Source organism: Emydura macquarii, unplaced genomic scaffold (assembly GCF_026122565.2).
Source record: "Emydura macquarii macquarii isolate MOO-44397 ecotype Brisbane River unplaced genomic scaffold, CSIRO-AGI_Emac_v2 contig_3122, whole genome shotgun sequence".
In the NCBI taxonomy this organism is placed as follows: Eukaryota; Metazoa; Chordata; order Testudines; family Chelidae; genus Emydura; species Emydura macquarii.
In genome coordinates this window covers 974,136-989,589 of record NW_027133259.1, presented here as the reverse complement: position 1 = coordinate 989,589, position 15,454 = coordinate 974,136, and the positions used below count along the sequence as shown (strand labels likewise).

Sequence of the window (15,454 nt, the reverse complement as noted above, 5' to 3'; positions counted from 1 at the left end):
TAATGACAATAAAGCACTAAAGTTTGTGGCAATGCTTTAATTCAGTTCTCTTACATGCAGTGAACTGGATGCCATAACCATTTTGTATGGTCATTGATATTTGTACTTATGAGCCTTTGTGGTTCCTGTAATTATTAGTGTGCACTCCATTATTTTCCAAAACATTTGCACTCTTTCAATCTCCAATATCTGCTTTGTACACCAGATTGAAGTATTGATGGGTGCAGCTGAGCACTTGGAGAAAAAGCCAAAAGGCATCAATACAACTTCTTGCCATGTTTGTTCACCCTACCCCTTTTTCTTCATGGTATTGCTGTCATAAATGTATCTGCTCAAAAGTTTAAAAGTATTTTTGAAATAGTCAATTAGTGTCTTAATCTGAGAAAAGAATCCATCTTTTTGAAAGCAAATGCAACTGAGTGCAGACTGTTAATAATCTGAGAACTGAGAATGCACAGACCAAAGCTCAGGGATCCCTTTCCTGTAAACTGACTGCAAGAATAAAATACATATCAAGTTAGCCACAGCAAAGCAAACAATTTATTAAAATGTATACAAACATACAATATAATGTAAAATTACATCCTGCTAGAACACACCTCTTTCATTCAAGAATCCATGGAAGGACTCTGCAAAAGTTCATTTAAAGATTGGTTACGCTCTTCGACTGTCAACACTTTCTTCCCAAACTGATGCATGGCTATGATCAGCATCTCCTCTCTGGTTTCTTGCTTGATTTGGCAACTGTCCTGAATTTACTTTACATCTGATACCATGCTAGCTCAATGTAGTTCATATCAGACAATCTGAAAAAATGCAATGATCATTTAGATTTGATAAGCACCATAACACTGGCAGAGTAAAAGCTTACTTTATGGATATAGGGCAAAATATCTGAAGGTAGACACGGTACTCACTCAGGTGAAATCCAAGCCCGGTTTATTTACTGAGCCTAAATACAGGCAGCAGCAACAGCTGTGTGCTTCAGATCATCATCTGAACAGAAAAACAAAACAGAGGATATGACTAGTGACCCCAACATGCTTTTGATATTAATTAGCTGCACTACAGTAAAAACAATGTTCTACCTGGAATAATCTGTGAGGGCCAAATACCCTTAAATATGAGTCACCAATGCATCCTGGATTATTTTCAGTTCAAAGAATTTTCAATCCATTATTCCTGTAAAAACAGTACAGTGTAACATGGTGCATCATTATGAATCTTCTATAGGATTTAATTCACATACCTCTTACTAATGATCTGTTATGGGAAAGTACATTCAAATACGATGATAGAACCAAAACGAAGCAGGTGAAATGTATGTTTTTTGCTGTATTATGTAAAAAATTGTACAAACCTGTTAACCAATGTCAATCCTAGTTTGTTCGCCGGCACAAAGGCTGTTGTTTAATAATAGTGTTGTCATGTACCAATTGTGCAGTTATTAAGCCAGGCAACGATGACAGAGAATTACAGTCCATCAAACCAAAATCCTCAAAGCCAATAACATTATAAGAGAGATTAGATGGCTCAGGAAACAGAACTATGATCTCCAGAAAGTAAAGGAAAACACAGAGGCTAGAATACAAGCATAACCACTGAGATAAGCATAACATCCAGATCCCTTGATGAAATGCAGACCGCTCTCTATTCAGCACAGACTTTCATGCCATCCAAGTCAACAGGTGGTATTAGATTGTACTCCACCAGTAATTCTGTTTCATCATTGAGGAAACTGAAGGATAAGGACATGATGTACATTAATAAAACTAGAAGATCCCTCCTTTGGAGACTTCAAATGTGAATGAAATCATTGATTACACCCATACTAGAGAGACAGGGGAACAGCATAAACTAATAGACTGGAAAGAACTGCGCCTCATTCTTCAGTTACTAAAACAGAGGTATAATCGTTCAATGTCAACTTTTTATGTGATTAGTCAAAGGAGGCCCTCCTGAATGAGGATCTTTGCAGGGAAGTCAAGGGGCTATATTTTTTATTGTACTGAAATGTATTGAAATATGTATTGAATTGTATTGAAATACTACTTAGATAATAAAAATAGCCAGCTCTCATATAGTGTTTTTCATCTATATATCTCAAAACACTTTACAAAGGAGGTCAGTATCATTATCCCCATTTTATAGAGGTGCAGCAAGGTGATGTGACTTGCCCAAGGTCACCCATAAGGTCAGTGGCAGAGCCAGGAATATAGGACACAGGTCTCCTGAGTTCCAGTCCAGTGCTCTATCCACAAGGCCACACTGGCTCCCAAAAGGTTAATTTTGAGGGAAACAGAGATACAAAGGCAATCTCCTAAAACCGTAGCAGAGTAACAACATGTGGTTAAGTGGAGGTTTACAAGCCTCAACAAAAAAGAGCACAAACTTAGAAGCAGAGTAAACTATTTTATGCATGGATCTCCAAGTGGGCATTGATGTACAACTAAATAGAAACATAGATATAACATACATTTATTTGGCACATTACATTCCTTTTCCTGAAGTGTTGTTTTCTTTGCTGTGTGTGTGGTGGTGGGGAATATGTTTTTATGTATGGCTAAAGAGTAAGGAATAAAGTCCTCTTCTATGACAATGCCAAACCAAATGCAGCAAGTGCTACTCCTTAGACCAACACTTCTATTCATGAATTAATCCTAGGTTTCAAATATTTACACAGACCTCAGATGTTGTGCACATGATGTATAATATATTCGACTGAATCACCAATGAGCTTGGATGCCCATGTATCTCACATTTCCAATGATTTCCCCATTCACTAGCGGTTGGTAGATCATTTGAAAGGGAGCAAGAGATGACAGAAAGTGCAGAACATGGTTCCATTTGGAAATCAGAACCTAGTACTTTGAACTTTCAATTAGAAGGCAGCTAATGAGTATTTTATTCTCCAAAATGGAGTTACTTCCTGAAGTCCTGGTCTAAGCTCCTGGGTTATACTTGACAGCAAAGAGACAGTGTGCACACTTGTGTTTGAATATACAAAACTGTAATTTCCTGCAACAGAGCAGAGAGTAGCCATATAGCATATGCTAAACTGTTGTCAGTGTGGTTGAAAGAATAGAGAAGGCGAAGAGATGGAAGAAGCCAAACATCGCTTGGGAGAGTGTTGCCAAAGTAGCTGAATACATTTGAATCGAAGTCCGAGGTTACAGAAAGAAACAAATGTGACTCAAAATGGGGAAGGGATTTGGGCAAAGTAGGAGAGCACTGTTTAAAAGGGTGCAATCGGAGACAAAAGTAGCCAGACAGCCCCAGGCAGGGTGTCTCCAAAGATAAGAAGAAGGTCTTGTGCTGTTCCATGAGCATTCCACTCTGAAGAGGAACAGTCGCTGGATATGCATAAGTCAAGGGAGTCCAAGTGACATTCAGCTTCTCTCAACAATAAAAGTGCCCCGCCTGTATAATTAATACCACTTTAAAATAGCATGAGTAACTAGCTATAATTAGCAACTATGAAAGCCCATGAAAGTCAGGCAGCAACTGGATATCCTTGTGAAGGAATAATGGTAACCAACCTCCTTCATTCACCATCCCCCAAACAGAACCCAGGAAAGGAAAAAAGCAGAGCAATATGTTGGGCCAGAACAGAAAACAGCATAATATTGAATGATGAAAATTTCTGGGTCCCTTTGATGTGCTAATCTACAGGCACACGTTCCGTTTGATAGAGAATGTGCATAAAATGGGATATATAGTGCTGCCACGTTGGAATAGCATACCAATGGAACAGCCTATAACTGACTGACAGGCATATTTCTTCCATTGATAACACCAGTTGTGCAAGGATAATTTTACAGAGCTAATAGTGGAATAGAAACAGATGCAGAGACACAACTTTAAAAATGATTAGAGGTATGGAACAGCTTCCATATGAGGAGAGATAAATAAGACTGGGACTTTTCAGCTTGGAAAAGGCATGACTAAGGGGTGATAGTGGTCTATAAAATCATGACTGGTGTGGAGAAAGTAAAAAAGGAAGTGTTATGTGCTCCTCCACATAACACAAGAACTAGGGGTCACCAAATGAAATTAATAGGCAGCAGATTAAAAACAAACAAAAGGAAGTATTTCTTCACACAACGCACATCAACCTGCGGAGCATTTGTCAGCAGATGTTGTGAAGGCCAAGACTATAACAGGGTTCAAAAAGAACTAGATAAGTTCATGGAGGAAAGGTCCATCAATGCCTATTAGCCAGGATCGGCGGGGATTTAAAACCATGCTTTGAAGAGTTCCTAGCCTCTATATGCAAGAAGCTGGGAATGGGCCACAAGAAGGATCACTTGACGATTACCTGTTCTGTTCATTCCCTCTGAAGCACCTGGCATTGGCCATTGTCGGAAGACAGGATCCTGGGCTGGATGGACCGTTGGTCTGACCCAGTATGGCTGTTCTTATATAAAATGTGCCTGTTGTGTTTTAGGAATTTTTTAAAAGTTAATTTACTGGGTTTATTTTTTGTATCGTTTTAGTTTTTAAAGCAAGGTATGTTAGCTACCATCGGCCCAATTCTCTATTGGCAAGACAGCAACAGATTTTGCTCAATGAGTCTGATCATGTACATCTTAGAGAGAGGAAAAAATTGAAATTAAGAAATGAAAAACATCACCAACGGAGACAAACATTTTTATTCTATGCTGGAAAATGTCGCATATTAAAATTTTAATATCTCGGGACCCTGCTATGCTAGAAAATAGCACGGAGTTCCATAGGGAAGCAGAGAAGCTTCTCTTCCCAATGCGCTAAAGCTCCCGTTTTCTACCAAGAAGAGGGCATCAATATCTCAGACTTTAAACTATGATATATATATACACACACACATAAAAGCTGTCACTAGTCTACGAATGAATCTTGACTATCATAGGCTTTGGACAGGTGTGATTTGATGAAGGAAATTCCAGATTCGGGTAAAGGAGAAGGAAACATGTCTATGGCAGGGTCTTTTGAAGTTGAAATGTTTGAATAAGTTTTAAGATGCACTAACAGGCAGATATTGCAGTCAAAGATGCAATTTATCACCTATATAATTTTATTTATGTACATGCGTGTATGTACATGTGTGCACAGAGTTTCAGTTCAGTCAGTCATTTGAACAGTTACAGCATCTGGATTCATGTAGGTAGTGTGGTCTGCTGGCATGGATTGAGCTTCAGTATCCGGCCTTTAGACATTTTTTCTTTTAAAGATGATGTTCTTTTGTTTCTCTCTGTGCTTATTCCTCTACAGCATAAATGGAGGCTCTTGTTCTTAGTAAGAGGTATGTAACAGTTTTCCTATAGTTTGCCTGTTATTAGATTGCCTTAACTCTTGTGCTACTAAAGGTATTTTACTGGCCAGCTAAATTAAATTATATAAGATGTTTAACCAATTAGCCTTGTACTTTTGCATTTCTACTGATGTCCAAATATTTGGAAAATGAAAATAATTGAAAGGCTTTTTAAAAAGCCTGGAAAACATTGCTTGAGAGAAACATCTTGGAGATCAACGCTGATGAAGTCTGTCCCCAGAAGTATTGTCTGTTTGAATAATTCCAGAAAGAGTACTTCTTATCAACAGTGATTGTAAAACTAGTAATACAATTCATGTCTTTAATAATGAATGTTTGAAAAGCTTTTCTTTAAACACAAAAAACTAAGCCACAAAAAACTGAACAAACCCATGCTCTTCTTACTGAAAATAATGAACATTTAATTTAAGGCCATTTAAGAGAATATGAGACTACTGACAATATTCAGTAAAAGTATGAGAAACATGCAACAAATATAGTATATGCATTTCACAAACCTTTGCACTTTGCAGAAAAATATTTCAAGTTCCCATTTTCTAAATTTTAAGAAAAGCTACCATTGACTATTACATTTAAAAAAAAATTAAACCACAGCATAAAAACTAATTGTGGCCTCAACAGTTACCAGGCACACTATCTGAAATCAGACCATGCTAATTAAGATTAAATAGCAATAGAACTGTGATAGCTTTCATTTCTGAACTTTTAAAATATACCTATTGTCTTTTGAAGCTATAAATACTTTCTTTGGGCTGGATTCTGATACCCTCACTTATCCCACGGAATCTTCCTCTGAAGTCAATGGGACTTCTCATGAAGTGAAATGCCACACAAAGTGAGTGAAGGTAAAAATTTGGACCTCTAAAAAGAGCCTTCACAAATCTAATTTTAAAGTTTGACAATACCAATCTATATATGGAATATTTTTATTATAATATTATACCTGGCAGAAAAGGTTTCATGACTGCTCTATGATCACTAAATCAAGATTTAAAAAAGTGGCATTCAACAATCTTATGTGTGAAGAGGTTACTGTTGTACAACTACAACTTAGATCATATACTATGGCAGCAATTAAGGACTGATACAATCTCTCAGTGATAGATGTATCTTTTGAAATATTAAGTTACAAAATACAAAGTACAGAGTACACTATAATGTCAGAAAATTCTTGGATAATACCAAGTAATTGAACTATTAATCCTGCACAAATATGACCTGTTGAATCACAATGTTAAAGATAGTAATCAAAATCCTAAATTATTCTGCGAAAAATATGTATCAGACTCAGAAGTTGACTGTTTTTTATTTGTACTTGCTTTTAATTTCATGTTTTATATATCAAATGATGTATTACCCCATTGCCCATAGTTAAAATCTCTATCTGAACTTTCACCTGTATTTCTATACAAAACATGCTATTTCACTCTTTCTATGTTTATATTTATGCATCATAATTAATACATTAAATTGTCCGAAGTCATACCCGATTTGTAGTCCCTACTTATACGCATTTCAAAAACATTCATATTAAAAGGGAAGATGTTGTTTCAACCCTGACCCAATTATAAACAAATGAAAAATATTTTACAAATCCAAAATATTTCTGAATAGCTAATATTTTTATAAAATGTGTTAAATTTTCCTACCTGCTTTCTACCTGTAGCAATTCTCAAATGTAGAAATAAACAAAGACCAAGCCTAGTTCTTGCAATATAAAACCTGATTACTGGTGAAGACTGCAAAGAAAAAGAATTCATTCAGGCTAAGAGCCTTAAAAGCAATTCAAACTTTCTGGATTACATCACTGGAAGCAGTATGTAATTTGTTCCAATTGATGTCACTTGCTCACATAAAGCCATTATTTTACAAAGCACCTCAGCATACTTGCACTTTCCCTCCTCCCCAAGCCCCAGAACAGACTTACTTGCACCTGACATATCAAAAATATATATAGGAAAGAGAACCCCAAAAAAGTAATCAAGCCTGACATATTTGCACCCAAATCAAATTAATATGTGAAATTAAGGAATAAAATATTACATCATATGAAAAAGGGCATATTTTTGTAATTGAAAATGTAAAAAGCACTTGTTCACGTCCTGTTCATGCAATGACCTTGGATAACTCAGATCTGTTCTTGTGGGATTTGCAACTCTTTTCCTGAATGAATTCAAGATGAGGTAATGCCATTCAAAAGAGGCCGAGCACTGAAACATTACATGTAGAACTCAAACATCCTGGCCCCAATTCTAACCTCTGTAATTATATTTAACTGGGTCAATGGAATTTCTCAACTTCCGCTACTTGCTTCTCTGCTTCTAGATTTAAAAAGTGCCAGGTTCACATGACTAATATTAATTTGCAGTATTTCAAATTATCACTAGAAAAACACTCAAGGGAAAAAAAAGTGAATATGTGCAAATGCCACATGGCTAACAATAAGTATATTTTTGCAGCTCATCTGCAGTGTGGCAAGCAGACTGCAGCCTAATTCTCACTGTGTGCTGCATACTGTACTATTGAAAGAGCAGGCCCTCATTGTTTCACTATCCACGTCTAAGACAGCAGTCCAACTGCAAATTCTGTTTTTGATTACCAAGTGATGTTCCCTCTTTAAAGTACTTTAAACAACAGAATCTTTATGAAGCAATGTAGGATAATAACTTGTTTAAACTGACTTTAGGGTCAATTAAAATAAAGCAACTCAACAGCATGCTTTTAGAATCAAATGAAGTTATGGAAAAAGTATGTTCTGTATTACTAAAACTGTCAAAAAGAATTTGCCTGGAACTTGAAAATCTTTAGAAAATACAGTATATACAAAAAGCTATAAAAGCTGCACTATCACAATCAAATAATAGTGACACAATACAAGAGTTAAGATTTTGTGTTCATCTTCTGCATGTGCTAATTAAAAACAGAGAGCTTGGTATCTGTATTCCTCCTCCACAAATACATTTTGCTAAATTTTTAAAATCTCAGTTACAATAAAACTCTCACTAAAGACCATTCAACAGGACCCTATGCTGAAGCACATTTGACAAGACGTCCGTGTTATAGTTAGCTAATATATATATATTTCTTCTACTTATGTGTTCTTTACACAAATCACCATGGAAAATCACCATAATGCAGACTCTGAAGATTAAAAAATAATTCCAAATCCATTTGTTTATCTTTGGAAGAGTTTCTCTAATTTTAGGTACACATCCCTTGTTCCGACAAAAAGGATTGTGTTTACAAGGAACAATTAGGAGTAATAAAATATCTTCCTTACCTTTCATATTTTTTGCTGAGGGTATGGGTCTGGAGAGTCATGTGAAAATTTTCTTCTATGCCTCAATCCTGTTTAAAAAAAAAATTAAAACTTTAACTTGGAATGCATGGAAGGATGACTCACACTATAACATAAATCACAAATGCAATCTGAATAAATGAGTTTGTACAAATACATGCACATTTAAACAAAAAAGGCAAATACTGATTGCATTTCTGCATCTCCTTTAAAATTCCTACTACAGCACAATGTAAAAGTGATGTGTATTGTGCACTATTCCAAAAGTGCACGTTATTCAAGTAGATTTTAGATCAGGAGTGAAAATCTAATTCACTCTTTGCTGTTCCTCTTTTGGGATTCCACGTTTACAGCATATACAGTTATTTGCAGCTAACAAAACTGGAGAATTAATTGCCATTCTGCTTGAAGTATATACTTAAGAAGCACATTAAGGACATTAAAGTATTTTTTTCCCCAAGATGGGTTAAAATAAATCCATTTTAAAAATGTTTGGAATACCTTTTTCAGTATAATGAACTTTCTTCAGGGAATCAAAATTAACATTTCTGCATATCATATGAACAGTGAAATGTCAGAAGTTTTATAGAAAAAGAGTAGTGCAAACATATTAAGAAATTAAACTTTTGTTAAAGCTCTTATCTGAAATCTTATATTCGCAGAGATATAGTTTAGTTCTTTGGAACTTCAAGGATATATGGTATGGACTGAACATGAAAAGTTAGCATGCCCAGAACATTTTCTCTTTTCAGTTAAACCCTAACTTACCTTGCACAGTCAAAAACAGCTAGTGAAACTAGGCTGTTAGAAATCTGAATTCTTTTGTCCACTGTCTTTTTTATGTGACTACTTTTCCATTCTGCTGCCATCTGCTGGCAGCTGTTCTAATCTACAAAACATTAGACAGTCTCCCCTGTTGTACTGCACACATACCGTACAGTATGAACTTCATTTTCTGTGTTCCATGGCCAACCAATCAGGTACTCTTACACTTCCAGGTCAAATATTTTGAACATCAACAAACTGTATCCAGAGGTCAACATGACTTTTTCTTGGCTCCGAAAAAGTATGCCTCTAAAAACACTGTATATAAAAATGCTGCATTTAGTAATTATAGTTTTTAACCATATTAAAATGAATTGCTTTTTCAGATCATTTGAATCTGAGATTTTCTTAAAGCAGTAGTTCAATATGTTGAGGCTTTTGCTTGAGCTTTTCAAAGCACACATATTTTATCATGAGGCTTATATATAAGCCGTTTCCCTTGAGGTTTAGTGCATTCTATGATAAAATTCATAAGAGCAGTGAAATATTATCCTGTGACCTTAAGAGCAAATAAATAAAATGGAAGGTAAAATCATTCCACAACAATAAAATTCATTGTTGTTTTTTTTAAGCAATAGTGCAAATAGGAAATAAGTTTTGTTACTAACTTGCTTTTCATGAACTGCCTTCCTTAAGAATATAATCATGACAAAATATATCATGTCTGTTGTGATTATTTAAATTGTTAAAATACAATACTTGTACACTTATGTAATCATGAAGTTATTAATAGCATTTATATTTAAAAAAAAAAAAACAGAAATACTCTTCTGCAAAAGAAATAAAGAAAATTTTCCCTGAAAAGTTATCTCCAACAGCATTTTATTTTAAGGAAGTTTATTACTGTGTCACTACAGCACACTAACAACAGGAAATGCCACTCTGGTTACAAAGAAATTGCAACAAAATAGAGACAAGAAACACCACAGCGGCTCTGCAAGGAGTGTGCAAGAGTTTGTTTAGTTGGGGCTTCATTTTTTCATTACTCAGATTTATCTTGCAGCACCAAAATATAAACTACACAAGTAACGAAGTAAATTCCTATCTCTAGCTGCAGGTTCTCAGGGTAGCAAACCACAGGGTTTATCACTGTGAAAGTAAGACAGGGTAACAGTGCACAAAAAGCAATTTATTTAAAACACTGGAGACTAACCAATTCTTTCAGCCTTACTAACCTGACTGAAAACTGGGGAACTCTCCCGAGGAAAATGGGGGAGAAGAATCTTCCCATGCAGTGGCAAGAGAGCTCCTTCATAACTGCTGCTCCAACCAAACTGTAGTAGTCTCTGCAACCCAAGTACTCCCCTCCCATGAAGCAAGAACCAAAAAGATTCATAAATTGGCACATCTTCTAGTCCAGACAGTTCTTCAAACACAAAGGGAGCATCCACAGGGCTTTACTACAAAACTCTTCATGTGGTTTCCCCAAATTTTATCACTCCCTTACTTCCTCCCACTTCATAATGCATAGCAGAACCAGACCATTTCTGCAGCTAGAAAGCATTTCTGCATCCACAGAAGAAGGAGCAGAATTTGCCCCTAAGAATCCAGATGAGGTTTAAGTAAGGAAGGCATAGCCATCTGCACTTGAGAACATTTCACTATTTCTGCCCATCTGCACCTACAAATCCTGAGTACACAGACTAATCAGAGAGTCCAATCAAAGATGGAAATGGAAAACCACAGAAAACTCCAACTTTGGTTTCTTTGTTCAATGTCACCAAATTATAACTGAACCCCAGATTGCACTTTGGGGAGACCAAGTATACATGTGCACTTCAAGTGCAGCATGGAGCGCCACTGCCTGAACTGAGTCAAAAAAAAAAAAACTGGAAGCCAGATTTCACTTATTATTATTATTATTTACTATCTGCATTACATTATTGTCTAAAGGCCCCATTGTGCTAACTGCTGTACAAATACGTAGTAATGACATAGTCCCTACCTGGCTGCCTTCTAGAGCTAACTATCTAAGTTAATAATAATAATAAGATGCAAAGGTAGGATGAAATAAATGAATGAACAGGTAAGGTTTGGGGAGAGGGACGGTGAAGTAAGAGTAATCAGCATCATTCTGCCAACACTTATTTATATGTTTAATTTTAAACATCTGAATATAGTCTCACTGAAGTCAATGAGACTACTCATGGGCTCAAAGTCAAGCTTCTGTATAATGGTTCGCAGTATTGGGACTATTATGAGCATGTTTTCCTATAGATTAGCTGTGAGTACAATATAGCTTGCCACCTGACAAATTCTTATCAATTGCCATGTCCTATAGGCAACACAAGGATTTGAAGAGGAATGGTAAGTGGCTGTATAATTTTTTTTTCCCCAGGAAGTTTGAGCCACATATGAAGGACAGCAGGAAAAAAACATGGGGATGTTTAGAGGATAAGTGAGCGAAGGGGCAGGAAAGGTTGGGAACACCAGTGGGGAAAAGGCAAAGGTTGCTAACATAATAAGGTAATACATGAGATAGATAGGGTGGGGCCAAGTTGGGAAGTGCCTTAAGCATAAGGGATACAGGTGGAACTTCCAAAAGCACCTGAACATCAATGGGGGTTGTGCACGCTGGGCCAGACATTTAAAAGTATTTAGGCTCCATTAAAATTAATGGCAAACTTCCCATTTGACTTCAATAGGGCCAAGATTTCATCCTTTGCCTGGTATCTGTATTAAAATATATATTAACCTAACCTAATACTTATCCAGAGGATGTTTTACATAAGAATGGCCATAGTGGGTCAGACCAATGGTCCATCTAATGCAGTATCCTCTCTTTCAAACATTAGCCAATACCAGGTGCTTTAGAGGGAAAGAACAGAGCAGGTAATCATCAAGTGATCCATCCCATCACCCATTCCCAGTCTCTGGCAAACAGATGCTGGGGACACTTCAGAAAATGATTTTGCATCCCTGCCAATCCTGGCTAATACCCATTGATGGACCCAGGGCCCCGACATGGGCGTGGGTAAAAGGTACACTTTACCAGGACCCGGAGGCCCTGGGGGACCCGGCCCAGGCTGCAACCCCCATTACCATGAGGAAAAAATTGAGGCTAAATTGTAGATCATGCCTGAGGATATTTATAGAAACTTATTTCCCTGTACCTATGCATCTATTGTCCAGATCTTGTGAGATTTGCTGGAGCCAATCAGAAGCAGTGTTAGAGCAGTCTCAAGCAACATTCTGAACAGCTAGTTGCTGGGCCAGTTGGCCCAGTCCAGGCCCTTCTCTAGAATAGAGAGTGTGTGCTTGTGCAGTTAGTCTCAAACTACAAGTCCTAGTTTAAGAGACAGAGATTTGTGGTCCTCTCTGTGACATGCTCTATCATATCAAGATCAAGAACTACCAATCCCAGAATTCCTTGTGCATAGGCAGGAGGGAGGGACAGCTGGTGGGAGCGGCAAAGCAAAGCACCATAAGACAGTGGGAGCCAGTGCTGCTTCTTTTTCTGGTAGAATTTGCAGGCCCAAAATATATGTGAGTAAGTGTCTAAGTCACCCACTGTCACACACACACACCCGATACTGCCATATCTGGTAGTGGTTATAAATACAAATCAGGCAGCCAGAAACGTAAGGAGGTAATAGAAAGGGAACTATAAGAAACTAAAGGACACCAATCTATCCTCCAGTTTTTCAGATCAGACAAGGCATTTCTGCAGTTAGGCAATATACTAACTAGAGAAGCAGATGAACAAAATCAAGATGAAAATGATTTCAATATAGAGACTGTGTCTGTGGCACTGGCAATTGATGACAAAGAAAAGCAGCCAGAACATGCATCATGTGACGCCAATCTAATGCTTGACGATAGTCAGGTAGTATCACCATTAGCACCACCACATTCAGAAGGTTTACAAGAAGCAGGAGAACAGTGCTACACTATCTGATTCTTGTCTTTTCAAAGATCCAGGCTTGTGGCCTGAAAACATAACAGATTTTATCCGCCAAAAAATTGTTCTATCTGGTATCCTGACTTTTGAAGAAATGCAGAAGCAGGCAAAGTCAATGTCAAAAGATGTTGATGGGCATAATTTTCCTGAATGTCTTCTCAAATGTAAGACTTCCAACAAAAGAAAAAAGATACCAGGAGACTGGCTTGTTTGGAGTGCTACCAACCAAGCATTGTATTGTTTTCCATGTCTGCTGTTTCCTGAAGGGAGGCTTAAACAACAGTATGCTGGCAAAAAATGAAGTGCATGCACCAATTGTGAAAAAATGGCATGAACTATACACTAAACTTCCTGAACATGAAAAGAGCATAGAACATAAAACTTGCTACTGCCAGTGGAAGCAATTACAGCAGACACTGTCACGTGGACATGGAGTGGACAGTGAGATTCAAAAACAAATATTAACAGAAGCTACAAGATGGAAAGAAATATTGGAAAGATTGTCGGATGTTACCTTATTTCTTGCTGCACGAGGTTTAGCAGGAGATGACAATCTGAGAGGTGACCCACACCATGGTAACTTTCTTGGAACTCTTGAGATGATAGCTTTGGGGGCTAATTCATGATTTTGCAATGAAAAAGGCCAGAAAAACAAAGCTTTAAAGTTAATTGGCCTAATTATAAAATGTTTGCAGTCACATTGGCCCATCAGAATAAAAAAAATGAAGACATTGACAGGATATAATACCTTTATAATGACCAAATAGTTACAAAATAGTCAGCAAACTTGTAGGACTCTCAGGTTGGATGTTATGTTAAACAAAAATAGCAAACGGGGAGGAGGGAGCATTTTTCAGAAATGTAGAATATGCAACAGTAATTTCAGAATTCAAACTTTTTTCATGGCTCATGAGATTGTATGTATAGGAGAAGGGATTGTGGTATGTATGTGGGAGGGGGCCTGTGATACAAGTTTGTACTGGGCCTGAAAAAATTATGCTTCGGCCCTGGATGGACTTATCCTCCATGAACTTATCTAGTTCTTTTTTTGAACCCCGTTATAGTCTTGGTCTTCACAACATCCTCTGGCAAAGAGTTCCACAGGTTGACTGTGCTTTGAGTGGAAGAAATACTTCCTTTGGTTCGTTTTAAACCTGCTGCCTATTAATTTCATTTGATGACCCCTAGTTCTTGTGTTATAAGAAGGAATAAATAACACTTCCTTATTTACTTTCTCCACACCAGTCATAATTTTATAGACCTCTATCATATCCCTCTTAGTTATCTCTTTTCCAAGCTGAAAAGTTCCTGTTTTATTAATCTCTCCTTATATGGAAGCTATTCCATTCTCTTAATCATTTTTGTTGCCTTTTTCTGTACCTTTCCCAATTTCAATATATTTCCAATTCCAATATATTTTAAATCATTTGTTTTTGTTTTCAAGATAAACACTGCAAAAGATTTCTAATCTGAAAAAGTCAAGATGATGTAGAAGAGATCTTCATGCCCATGGGGTTATAGCATATATATATACAAACACACTTTTCCATATTTTAAAAGAGGTGCTATGAAGTAGCATAACAGAGCACTCTGGGTATTAGCAATGATGCCTCATTCATGCATGAAGCATCCCACTACTTCACAATTCCCTTATGTCTGGTATTAAGACAAGTAGCTTTTTAAACCTGAGTAGGAATTACAAAGGCCAGATGCCACCATAAAAATACAAGTCACTTGAATCTTAATAAAATACATAGTAATGAAAATGTTGTAAGACAGATACTAAAAACATAAAATCTTAACAAGCTTACTCACAATGAAACAGGGTCAAAGCCACCAAGTCCAAACATTTTTTGCACAAGTCAACACACACCACATGTATTTGCATTTTGACTATGAAGAAGTGGGGGAATGAACTATCATGAGCATTAGGATATAGTTATAATTGTTGAAAGAACAAGCATATATTTAATATTTCACAAACATGAATCATCCAGTTTTATACTGAAACTAACTTATTTAAAAAGACTAGAATGCCTCATAATCTATGTGATAAAAGAGACATCTGGCATGTGTTAATAGTAAAAAAAAACTAAGAGAGGTTGAGGTCCCCCCATTT

General features: G+C 36.7%; 1 long non-coding RNA gene across 5 annotated transcripts in view; it reads right to left on the bottom strand.

Moving 5' to 3' along the window:
- Window positions 1-461: 461 nt before the first annotated feature.
- Window positions 462-15,454, bottom strand: part of LOC137141903 (uncharacterized) — an 83,299-nt gene continuing 68,306 nt past the window's right edge. For 3 of the 5 annotated variants that reach the window (XR_010916774.1, XR_010916775.1, XR_010916776.1), the window contains 5 exons: window positions 8,592-8,659; window positions 6,961-7,050; window positions 1,089-1,182; window positions 918-996; window positions 462-806 (listed from right to left, as the gene is read on the bottom strand). This is a non-coding gene — a long non-coding RNA (uncharacterized lncRNA). The remainder of the gene's footprint in view (window positions 807-917; window positions 997-1,088; window positions 1,183-6,960; window positions 7,051-8,591; window positions 8,660-15,454) is intronic. The other 2 variants (XR_010916773.1, XR_010916777.1) reach the window with 2 other exon arrangements.